General features: G+C 49.0%; 12 non-coding genes and 1 pseudogene across 12 annotated transcripts; all 13 read right to left on the reverse strand.

Annotated features, from left to right (window-relative positions):
- Positions 1–890: 890 nt before the first annotated feature.
- On the reverse strand, positions 891–1,081 carry LOC142264924 (U2 spliceosomal RNA). The gene has a single exon (XR_012731339.1). It is a non-coding gene; the product is annotated as a U2 spliceosomal RNA (small nuclear RNA).
- A 1,387-nt stretch (positions 1,082–2,468) lies between these two features.
- On the reverse strand, positions 2,469–2,659 carry LOC142264903 (U2 spliceosomal RNA). Its single transcript, XR_012731320.1, has one exon. It is a non-coding gene; the product is annotated as a U2 spliceosomal RNA (small nuclear RNA).
- A 1,387-nt stretch (positions 2,660–4,046) lies between these two features.
- On the reverse strand, positions 4,047–4,237 carry LOC142264959 (U2 spliceosomal RNA). The gene has a single exon (XR_012731360.1). It is a non-coding gene; the product is annotated as a U2 spliceosomal RNA (small nuclear RNA).
- A 1,387-nt stretch (positions 4,238–5,624) lies between these two features.
- Positions 5,625–5,815, reverse strand: LOC142264972 (U2 spliceosomal RNA). Its single transcript, XR_012731371.1, has one exon. It is a non-coding gene; the product is annotated as a U2 spliceosomal RNA (small nuclear RNA).
- A 1,387-nt stretch (positions 5,816–7,202) lies between these two features.
- LOC142264984 (U2 spliceosomal RNA) lies at positions 7,203–7,393 on the reverse strand. Its single transcript, XR_012731382.1, has one exon. It is a non-coding gene; the product is annotated as a U2 spliceosomal RNA (small nuclear RNA).
- Positions 7,394–8,780: 1,387 nt separating this feature from the next.
- LOC142264996 (U2 spliceosomal RNA) lies at positions 8,781–8,971 on the reverse strand. The gene has a single exon (XR_012731393.1). It is a non-coding gene; the product is annotated as a U2 spliceosomal RNA (small nuclear RNA).
- A 1,387-nt stretch (positions 8,972–10,358) lies between these two features.
- LOC142264909 (U2 spliceosomal RNA) lies at positions 10,359–10,549 on the reverse strand. Its single transcript, XR_012731326.1, has one exon. It is a non-coding gene; the product is annotated as a U2 spliceosomal RNA (small nuclear RNA).
- A 1,387-nt stretch (positions 10,550–11,936) lies between these two features.
- LOC142264929 (U2 spliceosomal RNA) lies at positions 11,937–12,130 on the reverse strand. The gene has a single exon (XR_012731343.1). It is a non-coding gene; the product is annotated as a U2 spliceosomal RNA (small nuclear RNA).
- Positions 12,131–14,319: 2,189 nt separating this feature from the next.
- Positions 14,320–14,510, reverse strand: LOC142264922 (U2 spliceosomal RNA). The gene has a single exon (XR_012731337.1). It is a non-coding gene; the product is annotated as a U2 spliceosomal RNA (small nuclear RNA).
- Positions 14,511–15,897: 1,387 nt separating this feature from the next.
- Positions 15,898–16,088, reverse strand: LOC142264934 (U2 spliceosomal RNA). Its single transcript, XR_012731346.1, has one exon. It is a non-coding gene; the product is annotated as a U2 spliceosomal RNA (small nuclear RNA).
- Positions 16,089–17,475: 1,387 nt separating this feature from the next.
- On the reverse strand, positions 17,476–17,666 carry LOC142264946 (U2 spliceosomal RNA). The gene has a single exon (XR_012731353.1). It is a non-coding gene; the product is annotated as a U2 spliceosomal RNA (small nuclear RNA).
- Positions 17,667–19,175: 1,509 nt separating this feature from the next.
- On the reverse strand, positions 19,176–19,372 carry LOC142264930 (U2 spliceosomal RNA). Its single transcript, XR_012731344.1, has one exon. It is a non-coding gene; the product is annotated as a U2 spliceosomal RNA (small nuclear RNA).
- Positions 19,373–20,069: 697 nt separating this feature from the next.
- Positions 20,070–20,211, reverse strand: LOC142264948 (U2 spliceosomal RNA; annotated as a pseudogene).
- Positions 20,212–25,355: the final 5,144 nt, after the last annotated feature.

Raw genomic sequence — 25,355 nt, forward strand, 5'->3', positions numbered from 1 at the left:
CAAAGAACAACTTCTTCTGCGCAGCTTGTTTTCTAGGCAGCAGCGCTATTGTGATGTCATCGGGGGGCATTGTGACAAGCCGCCAGTGTTCCGTCTCTTCATGTTGTGCACAGTTCAAACGGAAAATACATCAACAGGCAGACTACAGAAAAGCTTACTATCAAAGGTTAGAGGGGGGCTTTCTCAGAGGGCTTTTTACAGTTTTTCTATTCCCAATTAGCCGTTTAAGTGTACTTATTGAAAGTAGTAATTCTTTCATAGGCCGCCCTTTCTTAGTATTTGACGTTCCTTATATTGCGGTATGAGGCTTCGCAGTAGGTTGCAAACATTCATCACCCATGACTGTCCCCAATTGAGCTCAGAAGCTCAATGTCTATCATGACCTCTCTTTTAGAATGTCCAAGAGCAAGCAAACTATTCCTCCAGGAGAGGGCGCCAACAGACTACTAAAGAGATCATCATTACTCAAAGAAAACCCCAAAAACCAATGCATGATAGGAATAAACAGGTAACTTTCTTTGGAGTGGAAGCGGAGAGATCGCACCAGATGCCAATTCTAGATCTTATCACACCTGTGGTCACTGCAGCAGCAGGTGAATCCACTTTGTCCAAAAGGGATCTATTCCATTCAATTGCAAATGATCTAGATAAGACAGAGAACTGCAGCACGGGGACATAGCCGAGTTGGTCAGGTTGAGTGGTGATGAGTTTGCTATTTGGATGAATAAAGAAAGTCAAAAGTGTGAAAGATAAAAAACAAAAGGAGGAAGTGTGAAAAGTGAATGGGCCAAATTGAGGTGCATATGAAGACGTATGCTTTCTTCCAATTCATTAAATCGGGCTAATATGAATCAGGTGAATTGAGTTCTGCTTTTGGAAACTGGGTTAAGAAGGGGTGCACCGTTCCTGGAGGTACTGCAATACCAGGTCAATGCGTGGAGTGGACAGAGCAAGCTCTTTTTCCATCTCCCTGTTCTAAAAATCCATTTAATATATGGTGCCCAGATAGGGGACGTATCAGATATTAAACTGATAAGAACAGATACTACACTTGATCTTAGCCAAAAGGCCGAGAAGCGATAACCAGAATTGGTTTGGGCCTCGAGTGGCACCCTGGCCTATGCCGGACACATCTTAGGGAGAGAGAGCGAGAGGGAGACAAACCCACGCCTACACAAGACATTTTGTCACCCAAGCCAACCCTTGAAAAGGCTGCTTTGCAGAGCAAAAACAAGAAGAATGGTGCGTTTTGCAGCCGCCGCCCACTGCAATGAATCTGAATAACTCCTCCTTTAGGGCGCAAGCAACTCCCCTCCCCCTTGCAGTCTTTCCAATTCACGATACAAAAAGACGGACAGGACAGGTTGCCTGACTTTCCGTCACTGCCACCCTTTGCCATCCTTACCCGTAGAAAGCCCTTTCATCATCCCCAAACCCTAATCTTTTCCCTTTCCTTCCCAGCCCCCAAACCCTGCCCTCTGTACCTTTCTCACCACCCGCTTCCCTTCTCCTGTCATCCCCCTACCACCCGGGAAAAAAAGAGATTGCCCCCTCCTTCCACTAGCCCACCCTCCCACCCAAAGAACAACTTCTTCTGCGCAGCTTGTTTTCTAGGCAGCAGCGCTATTGTGATGTCATCGGGGGGCATTGTGACAAGCCGCCAGTGTTCCGTCTCTTCATGTTGTGCACAGTTCAAACGGAAAATACATCAACAGGCAGACTACAGAAAAGCTTACTATCAAAGGTTAGAGGGGGGCTTTCTCAGAGGGCTTTTTACAGTTTTTCTATTCCCAATTAGCCGTTTAAGTGTACTTATTGAAAGTAGTAATTCTTTCATAGGCCGCCCTTTCTTAGTATTTGACGTTCCTTATATTGCGGTATGAGGCTTCGCAGTAGGTTGCAAACATTCATCACCCATGACTGTCCCCAATTGAGCTCAGAAGCTCAATGTCTATCATGACCTCTCTTTTAGAATGTCCAAGAGCAAGCAAACTATTCCTCCAGGAGAGGGCGCCAACAGACTACTAAAGAGATCATCATTACTCAAAGAAAACCCCAAAAACCAATGCATGATAGGAATAAACAGGTAACTTTCTTTGGAGTGGAAGCGGAGAGATCGCACCAGATGCCAATTCTAGATCTTATCACACCTGTGGTCACTGCAGCAGCAGGTGAATCCACTTTGTCCAAAAGGGATCTATTCCATTCAATTGCAAATGATCTAGATAAGACAGAGAACTGCAGCACGGGGACATAGCCGAGTTGGTCAGGTTGAGTGGTGATGAGTTTGCTATTTGGATGAATAAAGAAAGTCAAAAGTGTGAAAGATAAAAAACAAAAGGAGGAAGTGTGAAAAGTGAATGGGCCAAATTGAGGTGCATATGAAGACGTATGCTTTCTTCCAATTCATTAAATCGGGCTAATATGAATCAGGTGAATTGAGTTCTGCTTTTGGAAACTGGGTTAAGAAGGGGTGCACCGTTCCTGGAGGTACTGCAATACCAGGTCAATGCGTGGAGTGGACAGAGCAAGCTCTTTTTCCATCTCCCTGTTCTAAAAATCCATTTAATATATGGTCCCCAGATAGGGGACGTATCAGATATTAAACTGATAAGAACAGATACTACACTTGATCTTAGCCAAAAGGCCGAGAAGCGATAACCAGAATTGGTTTGGGCCTCGAGTGGCACCCTGGCCTATGCCGGACACATCTTAGGGAGAGAGAGCGAGAGGGAGACAAACCCACGCCTACACAAGACATTTTGTCACCCAAGCCAACCCTTGAAAAGGCTGCTTTGCAGAGCAAAAACAAGAAGAATGGTGCGTTTTGCAGCCGCCGCCCACTGCAATGAATCTGAATAACTCCTCCTTTAGGGCGCAAGCAACTCCCCTCCCCCTTGCAGTCTTTCCAATTCACGATACAAAAAGACGGACAGGACAGGTTGCCTGACTTTCCGTCACTGCCACCCTTTGCCATCCTTACCCGTAGAAAGCCCTTTCATCATCCCCAAACCCTAATCTTTTCCCTTTCCTTCCCAGCCCCCAAACCCTGCCCTCTGTACCTTTCTCACCACCCGCTTCCCTTCTCCTGTCATCCCCCTACCACCCGGGAAAAAAAGAGATTGCCCCCTCCTTCCACTAGCCCACCCTCCCACCCAAAGAACAACTTCTTCTGCGCAGCTTGTTTTCTAGGCAGCAGCGCTATTGTGATGTCATCGGGGGGCATTGTGACAAGCCGCCAGTGTTCCGTCTTTTCATGTTGTGCACAGTTCAAACGGAAAATACATCAACAGGCAGACTACAGAAAAGCTTACTATCAAAGGTTAGAGGGGGGCTTTCTCAGAGGGCTTTTTACAGTTTTTCTATTCCCAATTAGCCGTTTAAGTGTACTTATTGAAAGTAGTAATTCTTTCATAGGCCGCCCTTTCTTAGTATTTGACGTTCCTTATATTGCGGTATGAGGCTTCGCAGTAGGTTGCAAACATTCATCACCCATGACTGTCCCCAATTGAGCTCAGAAGCTCAATGTCTATCATGACCTCTCTTTTAGAATGTCCAAGAGCAAGCAAACTATTCCTCCAGGAGAGGGCGCCAACAGACTACTAAAGAGATCATCATTACTCAAAGAAAACCCCAAAAACCAATGCATGATAGGAATAAACAGGTAACTTTCTTTGGAGTGGAAGCGGAGAGATCGCACCAGATGCCAATTCTAGATCTTATCACACCTGTGGTCACTGCAGCAGCAGGTGAATCCACTTTGTCCAAAAGGGATCTATTCCATTCAATTGCAAATGATCTAGATAAGACAGAGAACTGCAGCACGGGGACATAGCCGAGTTGGTCAGGTTGAGTGGTGATGAGTTTGCTATTTGGATGAATAAAGAAAGTCAAAAGTGTGAAAGATAAAAAACAAAAGGAGGAAGTGTGAAAAGTGAATGGGCCAAATTGAGGTGCATATGAAGACGTATGCTTTCTTCCAATTCATTAAATCGGGCTAATATGAATCAGGTGAATTGAGTTCTGCTTTTGGAAACTGGGTTAAGAAGGGGTGCACCGTTCCTGGAGGTACTGCAATACCAGGTCAATGCGTGGAGTGGACAGAGCAAGCTCTTTTTCCATCTCCCTGTTCTAAAAATCCATTTAATATATGGTCCCCAGATAGGGGACGTATCAGATATTAAACTGATAAGAACAGATACTACACTTGATCTTAGCCAAAAGGCCGAGAAGCGATAACCAGAATTGGTTTGGGCCTCGAGTGGCACCCTGGCCTATGCCGGACACATCTTAGGGAGAGAGAGCGAGAGGGAGACAAACCCACGCCTACACAAGACATTTTGTCACCCAAGCCAACCCTTGAAAAGGCTGCTTTGCAGAGCAAAAACAAGAAGAATGGTGCGTTTTGCAGCCGCCGCCCACTGCAATGAATCTGAATAACTCCTCCTTTAGGGCGCAAGCAACTCCCCTCCCCCTTGCAGTCTTTCCAATTCACGATACAAAAAGACGGACAGGACAGGTTGCCTGACTTTCCGTCACTGCCACCCTTTGCCATCCTTACCCGTAGAAAGCCCTTTCATCATCCCCAAACCCTAATCTTTTCCCTTTCCTTCCCAGCCCCCAAACCCTGCCCTCTGTACCTTTCTCACCACCCGCTTCCCTTCTCCTGTCATCCCCCTACCACCCGGGAAAAAAAGAGATTGCCCCCTCCTTCCACTAGCCCACCCTCCCACCCAAAGAACAACTTCTTCTGCGCAGCTTGTTTTCTAGGCAGCAGCGCTATTGTGATGTCATCGGGGGGCATTGTGACAAGCCGCCAGTGTTCCGTCTCTTCATGTTGTGCACAGTTCAAACGGAAAATACATCAACAGGCAGACTACAGAAAAGCTTACTATCAAAGGTTAGAGGGGGGCTTTCTCAGAGGGCTTTTTACAGTTTTTCTATTCCCAATTAGCCGTTTAAGTGTACTTATTGAAAGTAGTAATTCTTTCATAGGCCGCCCTTTCTTAGTATTTGACGTTCCTTATATTGCGGTATGAGGCTTCGCAGTAGGTTGCAAACATTCATCACCCATGACTGTCCCCAATTGAGCTCAGAAGCTCAATGTCTATCATGACCTCTCTTTTAGAATGTCCAAGAGCAAGCAAACTATTCCTCCAGGAGAGGGCGCCAACAGACTACTAAAGAGATCATCATTACTCAAAGAAAACCCCAAAAACCAATGCATGATAGGAATAAACAGGTAACTTTCTTTGGAGTGGAAGCGGAGAGATCGCACCAGATGCCAATTCTAGATCTTATCACACCTGTGGTCACTGCAGCAGCAGGTGAATCCACTTTGTCCAAAAGGGATCTATTCCATTCAATTGCAAATGATCTAGATAAGACAGAGAACTGCAGCACGGGGACATAGCCGAGTTGGTCAGGTTGAGTGGTGATGAGTTTGCTATTTGGATGAATAAAGAAAGTCAAAAGTGTGAAAGATAAAAAACAAAAGGAGGAAGTGTGAAAAGTGAATGGGCCAAATTGAGGTGCATATGAAGACGTATGCTTTCTTCCAATTCATTAAATCGGGCTAATATGAATCAGGTGAATTGAGTTCTGCTTTTGGAAACTGGGTTAAGAAGGGGTGCACCGTTCCTGGAGGTACTGCAATACCAGGTCAATGCGTGGAGTGGACAGAGCAAGCTCTTTTTCCATCTCCCTGTTCTAAAAATCCATTTAATATATGGTCCCCAGATAGGGGACGTATCAGATATTAAACTGATAAGAACAGATACTACACTTGATCTTAGCCAAAAGGCCGAGAAGCGATAACCAGAATTGGTTTGGGCCTCGAGTGGCACCCTGGCCTATGCCGGACACATCTTAGGGAGAGAGAGCGAGAGGGAGACAAACCCACGCCTACACAAGACATTTTGTCACCCAAGCCAACCCTTGAAAAGGCTGCTTTGCAGAGCAAAAACAAGAAGAATGGTGCGTTTTGCAGCCGCCGCCCACTGCAATGAATCTGAATAACTCCTCCTTTAGGGCGCAAGCAACTCCCCTCCCCCTTGCAGTCTTTCCAATTCACGATACAAAAAGACGGACAGGACAGGTTGCCTGACTTTCCGTCACTGCCACCCTTTGCCATCCTTACCCGTAGAAAGCCCTTTCATCATCCCCAAACCCTAATCTTTTCCCTTTCCTTCCCAGCCCCCAAACCCTGCCCTCTGTACCTTTCTCACCACCCGCTTCCCTTCTCCTGTCATCCCCCTACCACCCGGGAAAAAAAGAGATTGCCCCCTCCTTCCACTAGCCCACCCTCCCACCCAAAGAACAACTTCTTCTGCGCAGCTTGTTTTCTAGGCAGCAGCGCTATTGTGATGTCATCGGGGGGCATTGTGACAAGCCGCCAGTGTTCCGTCTCTTCATGTTGTGCACAGTTCAAACGGAAAATACATCAACAGGCAGACTACAGAAAAGCTTACTATCAAAGGTTAGAGGGGGGCTTTCTCAGAGGGCTTTTTACAGTTTTTCTATTCCCAATTAGCCGTTTAAGTGTACTTATTGAAAGTAGTAATTCTTTCATAGGCCGCCCTTTCTTAGTATTTGACGTTCCTTATATTGCGGTATGAGGCTTCGCAGTAGGTTGCAAACATTCATCACCCATGACTGTCCCCAATTGAGCTCAGAAGCTCAATGTCTATCATGACCTCTCTTTTAGAATGTCCAAGAGCAAGCAAACTATTCCTCCAGGAGAGGGCGCCAACAGACTACTAAAGAGATCATCATTACTCAAAGAAAACCCCAAAAACCAATGCATGATAGGAATAAACAGGTAACTTTCTTTGGAGTGGAAGCGGAGAGATCGCACCAGATGCCAATTCTAGATCTTATCACACCTGTGGTCACTGCAGCAGCAGGTGAATCCACTTTGTCCAAAAGGGATCTATTCCATTCAATTGCAAATGATCTAGATAAGACAGAGAACTGCAGCACGGGGACATAGCCGAGTTGGTCAGGTTGAGTGGTGATGAGTTTGCTATTTGGATGAATAAAGAAAGTCAAAAGTGTGAAAGATAAAAAACAAAAGGAGGAAGTGTGAAAAGTGAATGGGCCAAATTGAGGTGCATATGAAGACGTATGCTTTCTTCCAATTCATTAAATCGGGCTAATATGAATCAGGTGAATTGAGTTCTGCTTTTGGAAACTGGGTTAAGAAGGGGTGCACCGTTCCTGGAGGTACTGCAATACCAGGTCAATGCGTGGAGTGGACAGAGCAAGCTCTTTTTCCATCTCCCTGTTCTAAAAATCCATTTAATATATGGTCCCCAGATAGGGGACGTATCAGATATTAAACTGATAAGAACAGATACTACACTTGATCTTAGCCAAAAGGCCGAGAAGCGATAACCAGAATTGGTTTGGGCCTCGAGTGGCACCCTGGCCTATGCCGGACACATCTTAGGGAGAGAGAGCGAGAGGGAGACAAACCCACGCCTACACAAGACATTTTGTCACCCAAGCCAACCCTTGAAAAGGCTGCTTTGCAGAGCAAAAACAAGAAGAATGGTGCGTTTTGCAGCCGCCGCCCACTGCAATGAATCTGAATAACTCCTCCTTTAGGGCGCAAGCAACTCCCCTCCCCCTTGCAGTCTTTCCAATTCACGATACAAAAAGACGGACAGGACAGGTTGCCTGACTTTCCGTCACTGCCACCCTTTGCCATCCTTACCCGTAGAAAGCCCTTTCATCATCCCCAAACCCTAATCTTTTCCCTTTCCTTCCCAGCCCCCAAACCCTGCCCTCTGTACCTTTCTCACCACCCGCTTCCCTTCTCCTGTCATCCCCCTACCACCCGGGAAAAAAAGAGATTGCCCCCTCCTTCCACTAGCCCACCCTCCCACCCAAAGAACAACTTCTTCTGCGCAGCTTGTTTTCTAGGCAGCAGCGCTATTGTGATGTCATCGGGGGGCATTGTGACAAGCCGCCAGTGTTCCGTCTCTTCATGTTGTGCACAGTTCAAACGGAAAATACATCAACAGGCAGACTACAGAAAAGCTTACTATCAAAGGTTAGAGGGGGGCTTTCTCAGAGGGCTTTTTACAGTTTTTCTATTCCCAATTAGCCGTTTAAGTGTACTTATTGAAAGTAGTAATTCTTTCATAGGCCGCCCTTTCTTAGTATTTGACGTTCCTTATATTGCGGTATGAGGCTTCGCAGTAGGTTGCAAACATTCATCACCCATGACTGTCCCCAATTGAGCTCAGAAGCTCAATGTCTATCATGACCTCTCTTTTAGAATGTCCAAGAGCAAGCAAACTATTCCTCCAGGAGAGGGCGCCAACAGACTACTAAAGAGATCATCATTACTCAAAGAAAACCCCAAAAACCAATGCATGATAGGAATAAACAGGTAACTTTCTTTGGAGTGGAAGCGGAGAGATCGCACCAGATGCCAATTCTAGATCTTATCACACCTGTGGTCACTGCAGCAGCAGGTGAATCCACTTTGTCCAAAAGGGATCTATTCCATTCAATTGCAAATGATCTAGATAAGACAGAGAACTGCAGCACGGGGACATAGCCGAGTTGGTCAGGTTGAGTGGTGATGAGTTTGCTATTTGGATGAATAAAGAAAGTCAAAAGTGTGAAAGATAAAAAACAAAAGGAGGAAGTGTGAAAAGTGAATGGGCCAAATTGAGGTGCATATGAAGACGTATGCTTTCTTCCAATTCATTAAATCGGGCTAATATGAATCAGGTGAATTGAGTTCTGCTTTTGGAAACTGGGTTAAGAAGGGGTGCACCGTTCCTGGAGGTACTGCAATACCAGGTCAATGCGTGGAGTGGACAGAGCAAGCTCTTTTTCCATCTCCCTGTTCTAAAAATCCATTTAATATATGGTCCCCAGATAGGGGACGTATCAGATATTAAACTGATAAGAACAGATACTACACTTGATCTTAGCCAAAAGGCCGAGAAGCGATAACCAGAATTGGTTTGGGCCTCGAGTGGCACCCTGGCCTATGCCGGACACATCTTAGGGAGAGAGAGCGAGAGGGAGACAAACCCACGCCTACACAAGACATTTTGTCACCCAAGCCAACCCTTGAAAAGGCTGCTTTGCAGAGCAAAAACAAGAAGAATGGTGCGTTTTGCAGCCGCCGCCCACTGCAATGAATCTGAATAACTCCTCCTTTAGGGCGCAAGCAACTCCCCTCCCCCTTGCAGTCTTTCCAATTCACGATACAAAAAGACGGACAGGACAGGTTGCCTGACTTTCCGTCACTGCCACCCTTTGCCATCCTTACCCGTAGAAAGCCCTTTCATCATCCCCAAACCCTAATCTTTTCCCTTTCCTTCCCAGCCCCCAAACCCTGCCCTCTGTACCTTTCTCACCACCCGCTTCCCTTCTCCTGTCATCCCCCTACCACCCGGGAAAAAAAGAGATTGCCCCCTCCTTCCACTAGCCCACCCTCCCACCCAAAGAACAACTTCTTCTGCGCAGCTTGTTTTCTAGGCAGCAGCGCTATTGTGATGTCATCGGGGGGCATTGTGACAAGCCGCCAGTGTTCCGTCTCTTCATGTTGTGCACAGTTCAAACGGAAAATACATCAACAGGCAGACTACAGAAAAGCTTACTATCAAAGGTTAGAGGGGGGCTTTCTCAGAGGGCTTTTTACAGTTTTTCTATTCCCAATTAGCCGTTTAAGTGTACTTATTGAAAGTAGTAATTCTTTCATAGGCCGCCCTTTCTTAGTATTTGACGTTCCTTATATTGCGGTATGAGGCTTCGCAGTAGGTTGCAAACATTCATCACCCATGACTGTCCCCAATTGAGCTCAGAAGCTCAATGTCTATCATGACCTCTCTTTTAGAATGTCCAAGAGCAAGCAAACTATTCCTCCAGGAGAGGGCGCCAACAGACTACTAAAGAGATCATCATTACTCAAAGAAAACCCCAAAAACCAATGCATGATAGGAATAAACAGGTAACTTTCTTTGGAGTGGAAGCGGAGAGATCGCACCAGATGCCAATTCTAGATCTTATCACACCTGTGGTCACTGCAGCAGCAGGTGAATCCACTTTGTCCAAAAGGGATCTATTCCATTCAATTGCAAATGATCTAGATAAGACAGAGAACTGCAGCACGGGGACATAGCCGAGTTGGTCAGGTTGAGTGGTGATGAGTTTGCTATTTGGATGAATAAAGAAAGTCAAAAGTGTGAAAGATAAAAAACAAAAGGAGGAAGTGTGAAAAGTGAATGGGCCAAATTGAGGTGCATATGAAGACGTATGCTTTCTTCCAATTCATTAAATCGGGCTAATATGAATCAGGTGAATTGAGTTCTGCTTTTGGAAACTGGGTTAAGAAGGGGTGCACCGTTCCTGGAGGTACTGCAATACCAGGTCAATGCGTGGAGTGGACAGAGCAAGCTCTTTTTCCATCTCCCTGTTCTAAAAATCCATTTAATATATGGTCCCCAGATAGGGGACGTATCAGATATTAAACTGATAAGAACAGATACTACACTTGATCTTAGCCAAAAGGCCGAGAAGCGATAACCAGAATTGGTTTGGGCCTCGAGTGGCACCCTGGCCTATGCCGGACACATCTTAGGGAGAGAGAGCGAGAGGGAGACAAACCCACGCCTACACAAGACATTTTGTCACCCAAGCCAACCCTTGAAAAGGCTGCTTTGCAGAGCAAAAACAAGAAGAATGGTGCGTTTTGCAGCCGCCGCCCACTGCAATGAATCTGAATAACTCCTCCTTTAGGGCGCAAGCAACTCCCCTCCCCCTTGCAGTCTTTCCAATTCACGATACAAAAAGACGGACAGGACAGGTTGCCTGACTTTCCGTCACTGCCACCCTTTGCCATCCTTACCCGTAGAAAGCCCTTTCATCATCCCCAAACCCTAATCTTTTCCCTTTCCTTCCCAGCCCCCAAACCCTGCCCTCTGTACCTTTCTCACCACCCGCTTCCCTTCTCCTGTCATCCCCCTACCACCCGGGAAAAAAAGAGATTGCCCCCTCCTTCCACTAGCCCACCCTCCCACCCAAAGAACAACTTCTTCTGCGCAGCTTGTTTTCTAGGCAGCAGCGCTATTGTGATGTCATCGGGGGGCATTGTGACAAGCCGCCAGTGATCCGTCTCTTCATGTTGTGCACAGTTCAAACGGAAAATACATCAACAGGCAGACTACAGAAAAGCTTACTATCAAAGGTTAGAGGGGGGCTTTCTCAGAGGGCTTTTTACAGTTTTTCTATTCCCAATTAGCCGTTTAAGTGTACTTATTGAAAGTAGTAATTCTTTCATAGGCCGCCCTTTCTTAGTATTTGACGTTCCTTATATTGCGGTATGAGGCTTCGCAGTAGGTTGCAAACATTCATCACCCATGACTGTCCCCAATTGAGCTCAGAAGCTCAATGTCTATCATGACCTCTCTTTTAGAATGTCCAAGAGCAAGCAAACTATTCCTCCAGGAGAGGGCGCCAACAGACTACTAAAGAGATCATCATTACTCAAAGAAAACCCCAAAAACCAATGCATGATAGGAATAAACAGGTAACTTTCTTTGGAGTGGAAGCGGAGAGATCGCACCAGATGCCAATTCTAGATCTTATCACACCTGTGGTCACTGCAGCAGCAGGTGAATCCACTTTGTCCAAAAGGGATCTATTCCATTCAATTGCAAATGATCTAGATAAGACAGAGAACTGCAGCACGGGGACATAGCCGAGTTGGTCAGGTTGAGTGGTGATGAGTTTGCTATTTGGATGAATAAAGAAAGTCAAAAGTGTGAAAGATAAAAAACAAAAGGAGGAAGTGTGAAAAGTGAATGGGCCAAATTGATGTGCATATGAAGACGTATGCTTTCTTCCAATTCATTAAATCGGGCTAATATGAATCAGGTGAATTGAGTTCTGCTTTTGGAAACTGGGTTAAGAAGGGGTGCACCGTTCCTGGAGGTACTGCAATACCAGGTCAATGCGTGGAGTGGACAGAGCAAGCTCTTTTTCCATCTCCCTGTTCTAAAAATCCATTTAATATATGGTCCCCAGATAGGGGACGTATCAGATATTAAACTGATAAGAACAGATTTTTTGATTTAATGAAGCTTTCCAAAGCACCACAAAAAATGCATGACCGAAGTCACACCAAAAACAGTGCAAAGGCTAGGATTCGTGTGGACCCCACCGTGAGGAGAGGGTCCCCAAAAATCAACCCCGTCCCTCCGAGCCAGAAGGCCACAGCAAGGGTCAGGGATCTTCGGTGCTCCCCCAAGCCGAAGCCTGGTTGAGCCTTGTCGTTGCTCCCAGCGTCCACCCAGGCATCTTACCCAAGTGGAGTAGAGAGCTACTAGTTGTTGGTTTCGCAGCCGAAACTGCCCGGACCGTCAACCGGTGTTGGTTTCTCAGCCCAAGGCTAACCGGACCTCCAACCGGGTGTTGGTTTCTCAGCCGAAGCTGACCCAGACCTCCAACCGGGTGTTGGTTTCTCAGCCGAAGCTGACCCGGACCTCCAACCGGGTGTTAGTTTCTCAGCCCAAAGCTGACCAGACCTCCAACCGGGATTATAAAAATTTCGCTTCCTAGCCAGAAGGCCGGGATAGGGTAATATGCTCAAAAAGTATGAAAAGGCAAGGTACGGTGTGCTACAGAGCCCAAGGCTTGCCGGGGTCCCAAGCCAGCAAGCTCAGACTCACTCCAGGGTCGTCAGTCCTGGGGCACGTTGTACCATAGCCCCCCATCCTTACTCAGTCTAATAGCCTCGATCCTGGTAGGGCCATGTTTTCCACTAGATGAATATACTATCCACCCAGAGTACTAGCAAGCGCAACCTTCCAGTGTGCATTGTATCATTGTACTAAGGTGGCCTGGAGCTTAAACCACCTTTTCGAACAACACTACACTTGATCTTAGCCAAAAGGCCGAGAAGCGATAACCAGAATTGGTTTGGGCCTCGAGTGGCACCCTGGCCTATGCCGGACACATCTTAGGGAGAGAGAGCGAGAGGGAGACAAACCCACGCCTACACAAGACATTTTGTCACCCAAGCCAACCCTTGAAAAGGCTGCTTTGCAGAGCAAAAACAAGAAGAATGGTGCGTTTTGCAGCCGCCGCCCACTGCAATGAATCTGAATAACTCCTCCTTTAGGGCGCAAGCAACTCCCCTCCCCCTTGCAGTCTTTCCAATTCACGATACAAAAAGACGGACAGGACAGGTTGCCTGACTTTCCGTCACTGCCACCCTTTGCCATCCTTACCCGTAGAAAGCCCTTTCATCATCCCCAAACCCTAATCTTTTCCCTTTCCTTCCCAGCCCCCAAACCCTGCCCTCTGTACCTTTCTCACCACCCGCTTCCCTTCTCCTGTCATCCCCCTACCACCCGGGAAAAAAAGAGATTGCCCCCTCCTTCCACTAGCCCACCCTCCCACCCAAAGAACAACTTCTTCTGCGCAGCTTGTTTTCTAGGCAGCAGCGCTATTGTGATGTCATCGGGGGGCATTGTGACAAGCCGCCAGTGTTCCGTCTCTTCATGTTGTGCACAGTTCAAACGGAAAATACATCAACAGGCAGACTACAGAAAAGCTTACTATCAAAGGTTAGAGGGGGGCTTTCTCAGAGGGCTTTTTACAGTTTTTCTATTCCCAATTAGCCGTTTAAGTGTACTTATTGAAAGTAGTAATTCTTTCATAGGCCGCCCTTTCTTAGTATTTGACGTTCCTTATATTGCGGTATGAGGCTTCGCAGTAGGTTGCAAACATTCATCACCCATGACTGTCCCCAATTGAGCTCAGAAGCTCAATGTCTATCATGACCTCTCTTTTAGAATGTCCAAGAGCAAGCAAACTATTCCTCCAGGAGAGGGCGCCAACAGACTACTAAAGAGATCATCATTACTCAAAGAAAACCCCAAAAACCAATGCATGATAGGAATAAACAGGTAACTTTCTTTGGAGTGGAAGCGGAGAGATCGCACCAGATGCCAATTCTAGATCTTATCACACCTGTGGTCACTGCAGCAGCAGGTGAATCCACTTTGTCCAAAAGGGATCTATTCCATTCAATTGCAAATGATCTAGATAAGACAGAGAACTGCAGCACGGGGACATAGCCGAGTTGGTCAGGTTGAGTGGTGATGAGTTTGCTATTTGGATGAATAAAGAAAGTCAAAAGTGTGAAAGATAAAAAACAAAAGGAGGAAGTGTGAAAAGTGAATGGGCCAAATTGAGGTGCATATGAAGACGTATGCTTTCTTCCAATTCATTAAATCGGGCTAATATGAATCAGGTGAATTGAGTTCTGCTTTTGGAAACTGGGTTAAGAAGGGGTGCACCGTTCCTGGAGGTACTGCAATACCAGGTCAATGCGTGGAGTGGACAGAGCAAGCTCTTTTTCCATCTCCCTGTTCTAAAAATCCATTTAATATATGGTCCCCAGATAGGGGACGTATCAGATATTAAACTGATAAGAACAGATACTACACTTGATCTTAGCCAAAAGGCCGAGAAGCGATAACCAGAATTGGTTTGGGCCTCGAGTGGCACCCTGGCCTATGCCGGACACATCTTAGGGAGAGAGAGCGAGAGGGAGACAAACCCACGCCTACACAAGACATTTTGTCACCCAAGCCAACCCTTGAAAAGGCTGCTTTGCAGAGCAAAAACAAGAAGAATGGTGCGTTTTGCAGCCGCCGCCCACTGCAATGAATCTGAATAACTCCTCCTTTAGGGCGCAAGCAACTCCCCTCCCCCTTGCAGTCTTTCCAATTCACGATACAAAAAGACGGACAGGACAGGTTGCCTGACTTTCCGTCACTGCCACCCTTTGCCATCCTTACCCGTAGAAAGCCCTTTCATCATCCCCAAACCCTAATCTTTTCCCTTTCCTTCCCAGCCCCCAAACCCTGCCCTCTGTACCTTTCTCACCACCCGCTTCCCTTCTCCTGTCATCCCCCTACCACCCGGGAAAAAAAGAGATTGCCCCCTCCTTCCACTAGCCCACCCTCCCACCCAAAGAACAACTTCTTCTGCGCAGCTTGTTTTCTAGGCAGCAGCGCTATTGTGATGTCATCGGGGGGCATTGTGACAAGCCGCCAGTGTTCCGTCTCTTCATGTTGTGCACAGTTCAAACGGAAAATACATCAACAGGCAGACTACAGAAAAGCTTACTATCAAAGGTTAGAGGGGGGCTTTCTCAGAGGGCTTTTTACAGTTTTTCTATTCCCAATTAGCCGTTTAAGTGTACTTATTGAAAGTAGTAATTCTTTCATAGGCCGCCCTTTCTTAGTATTTGACGTTCCTTATATTGCGGTATGAGGCTTCGCAGTAGGTTGCAAACATTCATCACCCATGACTGTCCCCAATTGAGCTCAGAAGCTCAATGTCTATCATGACCTCTCTTTTAGAATGTCCAAGAGCAAGCAAACTATTCCTCCAGGAGAGGGCGCCAACAGACTACTAAAGAGATCATCATTACTCAAAGAAAACCCCAAAAACCAATGCATGATAGGAATAAACAGGTAACTTTCTTTGGAGTGGAAGCGGAGAGATCGCACCAGATGCCAATTCTAGATCTTATCACACCTGTGGTCACTGCAGCAGCAGGTGAATCCACTTTGTCCAAAAGGGATCTATTCCATTCAATTGCAAATGATCTAGATAAGACAGAGAACTGCAGCACGGGGACATAGCCGAGTTGGTCAGGTTGAGTGGTGATGAGTTTGCTATTTGGATGAATAAAGAAAGTCAAAAGTGTGAAAGATAAAAAACAAAAGGAGGAAGTGTGAAAAGTGAATGGGCCAAATTGAGGTGCATATGAAGACGTATGCTTTCTTCCAATTCATTAAATCGGGCTAATATGAATCAGGTGAATTGAGTTCTGCTTTTGGAAACTGGGTTAAGAAGGGGTGCACCGTTCCTGGAGGTACTGCAATACCAGGTCAATGCGTGGAGTGGACAGAGCAAGCTCTTTTTCCATCTCCCTGTTCTAAAAATCCATTTAATATATGGTCCCCAGATAGGGGACGTATCAGATATTAAACTGATAAGAACAGATACTACACTTGATCTTAGCCAAAAGGCCGAGAAGCGATAACCAGAATTGGTTTGGGCCTCGAGTGGCACCCTGGCCTATGCCGGACACATCTTAGGGAGAGAGAGCGAGAGGGAGACAAACCCACGCCTACACAAGACATTTTGTCACCCAAGCCAACCCTTGAAAAGGCTGCTTTGCAGAGCAAAAACAAGAAGAATGGTGCGTTTTGCAGCCGCCGCCCACTGCAATGAATCTGAATAACTCCTCCTTTAGGGCGCAAGCAACTCCCCTCCCCCTTGCAGTCTTTCCAATTCACGATACAAAAAGACGGACAGGACAGGTTGCCTGACTTTCCGTCACTGCCACCCTTTGCCATCCTTACCCGTAGAAAGCCCTTTCATCATCCCCAAACCCTAATCTTTTCCCTTTCCTTCCCAGCCCCCAAACCCTGCCCTCTGTACCTTTCTCACCACCCGCTTCCCTTCTCCTGTCATCCCCCTACCACCCGGGAAAAAAAGAGATTGCCCCCTCCTTCCACTAGCCCACCCTCCCACCCAAAGAACAACTTCTTCTGCGCAGCTTGTTTTCTAGGCAGCAGCGCTATTGTGATGTCATCGGGGGGCATTGTGACAAGCCGCCAGTGTTCCGTCTCTTCATGTTGTGCACAGTTCAAACGGAAAATACATCAACAGGCAGACTACAGAAAAGCTTACTATCAAAGGTTAGAGGGGGGCTTTCTCAGAGGGCTTTTTACAGTTTTTCTATTCCCAATTAGCCGTTTAAGTGTACTTATTGAAAGTAGTAATTCTTTCATAGGCCGACCTTTCTTAGTATTTGACGTTCCTTATATTGCGGTATGAGGCTTCGCAGTAGGTTGCAAACATTCATCACCCATGACTGTCCCCAATTGAGCTCAGAAGCTCAATGTCTATCATGACCTCTCTTTTAGAATGTCCAAGAGCAAGCAAACTATTCCTCCAGGAGAGGGCGCCAACAGACTACTAAAGAGATCATCATTACTCAAAGAAAACCCCAAAAACCAATGCATGATAGGAATAAACAGGTAACTTTCTTTGGAGTGGAAGCGGAGAGATCGCACCAGATGCCAATTCTAGATCTTATCACACCTGTGGTCACTGCAGCAGCAGGTGAATCCACTTTGTCCAAAAGGGATCTATTCCATTCAATTGCAAATGATCTAGATAAGACAGAGAACTGCAGCACGGGGACATAGCCGAGTTGGTCAGGTTGAGTGGTGATGAGTTTGCTATTTGGATGAATAAAGAAAGTCAAAAGTGTGAAAGATAAAAAACAAAAGGAGGAAGTGTGAAAAGTGAATGGGCCAAATTGAGGTGCATATGAAGACGTATGCTTTCTTCCAATTCATTAAATCGGGCTAATATGAATCAGGTGAATTGAGTTCTGCTTTTGGAAACTGGGTTAAGAAGGGGTGCACCGTTCCTGGAGGTACTGCAATACCAGGTCAATGCGTGGAGTGGACAGAGCAAGCTCTTTTTCCATCTCCCTGTTCTAAAAATCCATTTAATATATGGTCCCCAGATAGGGGACGTATCAGATATTAAACTGATAAGAACAGATACTACACTTGATCTTAGCCAAAAGGCCGAGAAGCGATAACCAGAATTGGTTTGGGCCTCGAGTGGCACCCTGGCCTATGCCGGACACATCTTAGGGAGAGAGAGCGAGAGGGAGACAAACCCACGCCTACACAAGACATTTTGTCACCCAAGCCAACCCTTGAAAAGGCTGCTTTGCAGAGCAAAAACAAGAAGAATGGTGCGTTTTGCAGCCGCCGCCCACTGCAATGAATCTGAATAACTCCTCCTTTAGGGCGCAAGCAACTCCCCTCCCCCTTGCAGTCTTTCCAATTCACGATACAAAAAGACGGACAGGACAGGTTGCCTGACTTTCCGTCACTGCCACCCTTTGCCATCCTTACCCGTAGAAAGCCCTTTCATCATCCCCAAACCCTAATCTTTTCCCTTTCCTTCCCAGCCCCCAAACCCTGCCCTCTGTACCTTTCTCACCACCCGCTTCCCTTCTCCTGTCATCCCCCTACCACCCGGGAAAAAAAGAGATTGCCCCCTCCTTCCACTAGCCCACCCTCCCCTTCCCAGCCCCCAAACCCTGCCCTCTGTACCTTTCTCACCACCCGCTTCCCTTCTCCTGTCATCCCCCTACCACCCGGGAAAAAAAGAGATTGCCCCCTCCTTCCACTAGCCCACCCTCCCACCCAAAGAACAACTTCTTCTGCGCAGCTTGTTTTCTAGGCAGCAGCGCTATTGTGATGTCATCGGGGGGCATTGTGACAAGCCGCCAGTGTTCCGTCTCTTCATGTTGTGCACTGTTCAAACCGAAAATACATCAACAGGCAGGCTACAGAAAAGCTTACTATCAAAGGTTAGAGGGGGGCTTTCTCAGAGGGCTTTTTACAGTTTTTCTATTCCCAATTAGCCGTTTAAGTGTACTTATTGAAAGTAGTAATTCTTTCATAGGCCGCCCTTTCTTAGTATTTGACGTTCCTTATATTGCGGTATGAGGCTTCGCAGTAGGTTGCAAACATTCATCACCCATGACTGTCCCCAATTGAGCTCAGAAGCTCAATGTCTATCATGACCTCTCTTTTAGAATGTCCAAGAGCAAGCAAACTATTCCTCCAGGAGAGGGCGCCAACAGACTACTAAAGAGATCATCATTACTCAAAGAAAACCCCAAAAACCAATGCATGATAGGAATAAACAGGTAACTTTCTTTGGAGTGGAAGCGGAGAGATCGCACCAGATGCCAATTCTAGATCTTATCACACCTGTGGTCACTGCAGCAGCAGGTGAATCCACTTTGTCCAAAAGGGATCTATTCCATTCAATTGCAAATGATCTAGATAAGACAGAGAACTGCAGCACGGGGACATAGCCGAGTTGGTCAGGTTGAGTGGTGATGAGTTTGCTATTTGGATGAATAAAGAAAGTCAAAAGTGTGAAAGATAAAAAACAAAAGGAGGAAGTGTGAAAAGTGAATGGGCCAAATTGAGGTGCATATGAAGACGTATGCTTTCTTCCAATTCATTAAATCGGGCTAATATGAATCAGGTGAATTGAGTTCTGCTTTTGGAAACTGGGTTAAGAAGGGGTGCACCGTTCCTGGAGGTACTGCAATACCAGGTCAATGCGTGGAGTGGACAGAGCAAGCTCTTTTTCCATCTCCCTGTTCTAAAAATCCATTTAATATATGGTCCCCAGATAGGGGACGTATCAGATATTAAACTGATAAGAACAGATTTTTTGATTTAATGAAGCTTTCCAAAGCACCGCAAAAATGCATGACCGAAGTCACACCAAAAACAGTGCAAAGGCTAGGATTCGTGTGGACCCCTCCGTGAGAAGAGGATCCCCAAAAATCAACCCCGTTCCTCCGAGCCAGAAGGCCACAGCGAGGGTCAGGGATCTTCGGTGCTCCCCCAAGCCGAAGCCTGGTTGAGCCTTGTTGTTGCTCCCAGCGTCCACCGAGGCATCTTACCCAAGTGGAGTAGGGAGCTACTAGTCGTTGGTTTCGCAGCCGAGACTGCCCGGACCGTCAACCGGTGTTGGTTTCTCAGCCCAAGGCTGACCGGACCTCCAACCGGGTGTTGGTTTCTCAGCCCAAGGCTGACCGGACCTCCAACCGGGTGTTGGTTTCTCAGCCCAAGGCTAACCGGACCTCCAACCGGGTGTTGGTTTCTCAGCCAAAGCTGACCCGGACCTCCAACCGGGTGTTGGTTTCTCAGCCCAAAGCTGACCGGACCTCCGACCGGGATTATAAAAATTTCCCTTCTTAGCCAGAAGGCCGGGATAGGGCAATATGCTTGGAAAGTATGAATAGGCAAGGCGCGGCGTGCGACAGAGTCTGAGGCTTACCAGGGTCCCAACCTAGCAAGTTCAGACTCCCTCCAGGGTGTCCATTCCTGGGGCACATTGCACCATAACCCCCACACTTACTCAGTCTAATAGCCTCGATCCTGGTAGGGCCATGGTTTCCTCTAGATGGATATACTATCCTCCCAAAGTACTAACAAGCGCAACCTTACAGTGTGCATTGCATCATTGTACTAAGGTGGCCGGAGCCTTAAACCACCTTTTCGAACGATACTACACTTGATCTTAGCCAAAAGGCCGAGAAGCGATAACCAGAATTGGTTTGGGCCTCGAGTGGCACCCTGGCCTATGCCGGACACATCTTAGGGAGAGAGAGCGAGAGGGAGACAAACCCACGCCTACACAAGACATTTTGTCACCCAAGCCAACCCTTGAAAAGGCTGCTTTGCAGAGCAAAAACAAGAAGAATGGTGCGTTTTGCAGCCGCCGCCCACTGCAATGAATCTGAATAACTCCTCCTTTAGGGCGCAAGCAACTCCCCTCCCCCTTGCAGTCTTTCCAATTCACGATACAAAAAGACGGACAGGACAGGTTGCCTGACTTTCCGTCACTGCCACCCTTTGCCATCCTTACCCGTAGAAAGCCCTTTCATCATCCCCAAACCCTAATCTTTTCCCTTTCCTTCCCAGCCCCCAAACCCTGCCCTCTGTACCTTTCTCACCACCCGCTTCCCTTCTCCTGTCATCCCCCTACCACCCGGGAAAAAAAGAGATTGCCCCCTCCTTCCACTAGCCCACCCTCCCACCCAAAGAACAACTTCTTCTGCGCAGCTTGTTTTCTAGGCAGCAGCGCTATTGTGATGTCATCGGGGGGCATTGTGACAAGCCGCCAGTGTTCCGTCTCTTCATGTTGTGCACAGTTCAAACGGAAAATACATCAACAGGCAGACTACAGAAAAGCTTACTATAAAAGGTTAGAGGGGGGCTTTCTCAGAGGGCTTTTTACAGTTTTTCTATTCCCAATTAGCCGTTTAAGTGTACTTATTGAAAGTAGTAATTCTTTCATAGGCCGCCCTTTCTTAGTATTTGACGTTCCTTATATTGCGGTATGAGGCTTCGCAGTAGGTTGCAAACATTCATCACCCATGACTGTCCCCAATTGAGCTCAGAAGCTCAATGTCTATCATGACCTCTCTTTTAGAATGTCCAAGAGCAAGCAAACTATTCCTCCAGGAGAGGGCGCCAACAGACTACTAAAGAGATCATCATTACTCAAAGAAAACCCCAAAAACCAATGCATGATAGGAATAAACAGGTAACTTTCTTTGGAGTGGAAGCGGAGAGATCGCACCAGATGCCAATTCTAGATCTTATCACACCTGTGGTCACTGCAGCAGCAGGTGAATCCACTTTGTCCAAAAGGGATCTATTCCATTCAATTGCAAATGATCTAGATAAGACAGAGAACTGCAGCACGGGGACATAGCCGAGTAGAAAGCCACGGACCCACTTGGGGGGAGGGGCGACATGACCAAGGGGGAGGTAGGGAGTGATGGGTTAATAGGGACAGTGGTATATGCCTAATATGGCTTTGGGGGATGGTTTTAGCCGGGGAGGAAGAGGAGGAGCAGGGAAAGGGTTAGCTGGGAGAGGAAGGAGTTACCTCCTCTTCTGTTTCCGGACGCCGAACGATCTGCACGTGCACCTCCATGGCAGATCTTCAGGAGCTCCAGCGTCTGATTCAGGCAGCGGTCGCAGCGCACGGGCCCCTGGCAGTGCAGACCCACATCAGGGCTGCCGGGGTTAACCCGTCGGCGCTTGCCCCTCGTCCCCCCAGCAGCGGCGGGCGCCAGTCGCGGCCCCCCCCGCAGGTATTCCCCGGGCGCGGGGGGGGCGAGGAGGAGATGTAAGAGCCCCTCCAGGGACCCTCCGCAGAGTGCAGCGCAGCAGCAGCGTCTGGCTGCTGCAGAGGCCGGCGGGAGGAATCTTCGTTCCAGCCGCGGCGGTCGGGAGGTGGGAGTGGCCAGCACGGGGCCTGCTTCCGGTCCCGGCCTCCGGGCTGGAGTTACTGAGACTGCAGCGGCTCCAGGCCGGGAGCGCGCTCGGCGCAGGAGAGAGGCCAGCAGATCCCCCTGCAGTCGGCGGGGGGGACCGCGGGGCTGCACGTGGCGGTAGGTCCGGCGCCGGGGGGGGGTCTGCGGTGCCTGACCCCGGTGCGGCTGAGAGAAGGAGTGACGGCGGGAGCCCTGCGGCAACCGCCGGGTCACTCAGTACCGCTGTGCAGCCCCCGGATGTGGCAGTCTCCCGTGGGAGCGGGAGGACTCGGCGGATGGAGGCCTGCAATAGCCCAGGAGGGCCAGAGGCGACGACGGCTGAGATCCGGAGCCGGGCGTCTGGTCGTCCGCGCCCAGAGCCCCCTTGCAGTCGGCAGGGGGGCGGGCGCAAGAGGTCGAGGCCCGGGGTGCCGGCGCGGGGGACAGGACGGTCTCCTGGGTTGTCACCCCGGGGCAAGAGATGGAGCGGGGATGACTCTGCCCACGCGGCGGCCCTGTCTGGCGGCCGTGGTGGGGGGGGTGCTGCGGCGGCGCCCCCCGGATGTCGGATGGAAGATGAGGCCAGCGGCGAGGAGGGGGAAGAGGCTTTCGGTTCGGAGGAGTCGGATGGACGACAGACGGAGGACAGCGAGGCGGCGGTCTCGGGAGACGCCGAGCGGCGGTCGGGTGAGACGGCCGCGGAGGCGGCAGGGGCTGCGCTGGCGGGGGGCTTCGGGGGGGGGGGCGGCTGCGGCTACGGCAGCGCCCGCTGGTTTCGCAGTGTGGAGTCAATTGTTGGGGCTGTTGCAGGGGCTGGCGGCGGCTTCGGGAGCGGGGGGGGAGGGGGCCCAGGCGCCGGTGGCGGCGTGGGTGGGTGCAGCCGGTTTAGGGGCCTCGGCGGCGACGGGGGGTGACGGAGCGGGTGCGAGTAGAGGGGGGGGCGAAGGGGGGAGTGAGACGGGGGGGGGAAAGGAGACGGAAAAGGAGAAGGAAAAGGAGAAGGAAAAGGAGAAGGAGGATGAGGTGGTGCGCTTAGATGATAGGGCTAAAAGCGAAGTTTATGTTTGTTTTGAGGGCCCGCTGGGGGCCCATTTAAAGAAGGAGGTGCGGGAAAAAATTTGGAAAGGGGAATATGTGGAGATATTTTCTCTGCTTCCCCTGGAGAAATTTAATTTGGATAGGGTTAAGCCGAGTGATTCCAAAAAGGAGAAGGACGAGGAGGAAAAGCGCCGTTATAGGCTTATTCCTCGGACTTTTGCCAACTGGCTACAGGCATTTGCGATTTTGGCGAGCGTGGTCGGGGAGAAGGAGCCGGAGCATTGTTCGGCTTTGTTCGGCTACATGGATGCGATAGGGGAGGCTTATCGAGTTTATGGCGGACTGGCGTGGCTGCGCTACGACGAGCAATTTAGGCAGCGGAAGGCATTGCGGCCAGATATGCGTTGGGACCATAAGGATATTTCCTTATGGATGCGATTGATGTCGGCACCGGCTCAGCCCTTTCGGGGGGGCGCCGGGGGTTCGGGGGGGGCCGGGTCCCCGGCAAGTTTCAAGAAAGGTTTGTGTTGGCAGTACAATGAAGGGCAGTGCAGGTTTGGAGCGGCGTGCCGTTTTAAGCATGAATGCTCCGGATGTGGGGGGGGACATAGCTTGTCCAAATGTTTTAAAAAAGGAACAGGAAAGGCTGGTGATGGGGCTGGTAAGAGGGACGACGCCGGTGAAGGTAGAAGTGATGGTTCCGTTTTTAAATAGGTATCCGGACAAGGAGGCGGCGGCGTTGTTAAGTTCTGGTTTTTCGGATGGTTTTCATATTCCGTCGGTTGTTAATGCATCGGTTCCGCCGTATCGTAATTTGCGTTCCGCTCGGGATCACCCGGAAGTGGTGGATGAGAAGCTGGAAAGGGAGGTGGCTTTGGGCAGGATGGGCGGCCCTTATGTCGCCCCGCCGTGCGGGAATTTGGTGGTGTCACCGTTGGGGGTGGTACCAAAGAAGGAGCGGAATAAATTTCGGCTGATTCATCATTTGTCTTACCCGGAAGGGTTATCGGTGAATGATGGCATTGCGCCGGAGTTGTCGGCGGTATATTATGTGTCGTTCGATAAGGCGTTGGACCTGGTTAGGGCGGCGGGGCGGGGTGCATTGATGGCAAAGGCGGATGTGGAAGCAGCGTTTCGGTTGTTACCGGTTCATCCAGATAGTCAGCATTTGTTGGGTTGCTGGTGGGATGGCAGTTATTATGTTGATCGTTGTTTGCCAATGGGCTGTTCCATTTCGTGTTCGTACTTTGAGGCATTTAGTTCGTTTGTTGAGTGGGTGGTTCGGGACGTGTCTGGGCTTACGTCCATCATTCATTACTTGGATGATTTCCTGTGTGTCGGGCCGGCGGGTTCGATGGTTTGTGCGGGTTTGCTCTTTGCGTTGCAAAAAGTTGCGGCCAGTTTCGGGATTCCTTTGGCGCCGGATAAGACGGAAGGCCCGGCGCCGGTGATGTGTTTTCTGGGAATTGAAATTGACACCATTGCTATGGAATGCAGGTTGCCGGCGGAGAAGGTCCGTGATTTGAGGTCCGCAGTGTCAGGGGTAAAAGCGGCGAAGAAGGTGCGGCTTAAGGCGGTGCAGTCTTTGCTTGGAAAATTGAATTTTGCTTGCAGAATTGTGCCAATGGGGAGAGTGTTTGCGAGGCGTTTGGCGACGGCGACGGCCGGGGTACGGTTGCCGGCGCATTTTGTGCGGATCACAAAGGCGATCAGGGACGATTTGGAAGTATGGGATCAATTTTTGCAGCATTTCAACGGCCGGACGCTGGTGATGGAGAGGGTGGCGTCTAACGGGGCGTTGCAGCTGTTTACGGATGCGGCGGGGTCGGCCGGGTTTGGGGCTGTCTTCAGAGGTCATTGGTGTGTCGGGCAGTGGCCACAGGCGTGGCGGGAGAGCGGCTTGGTTAGGAATTTGGCTCTGTTAGAGCTATTCCCCATTGTAGTGGCAGTGGAGCTATGGGGGTCGCACTTTGCCGGAAGGAAAGTGTGTTTTCATTGTGATAACCAGGCGGTGGTGCACGCGATTAACAACTTGTCTGCTAAGTCGGAGCCGGTGGTGGTGTATTTGCGGCATTTAGTGTTGAGATGTCTGCAGTTGAATGTGCAGGTAGTGGCAAGGCACGTTCCGGGTGTTGACAACGAGGTGGCTGATGCTTTGTCTCGTTTTCAGTTCAGCAGGTTTCGGGCGCTGTTGCCGTGGGCGGACGAAGTTGGAGTGGAGTGCCCCGAGGATTTGTGGCATCTGGTGAGGCGGTGATCTCAGACTTGATTCGGAACTCGGTGACCGAGGTGACTTGGTGCCGGTATGCTAAGGTGTGGGCTGAATGGGAGGAGTTGTTGCGTCTGATGTTTGGTGGGGAAAGCGTGGATTACTTGGTGGCTT

This window comes from Anomaloglossus baeobatrachus, unplaced genomic scaffold (genome assembly GCF_048569485.1).
Source record: "Anomaloglossus baeobatrachus isolate aAnoBae1 unplaced genomic scaffold, aAnoBae1.hap1 Scaffold_2714, whole genome shotgun sequence".
Classification (NCBI taxonomy): domain Eukaryota; kingdom Metazoa; phylum Chordata; class Amphibia; order Anura; family Aromobatidae; genus Anomaloglossus; species Anomaloglossus baeobatrachus.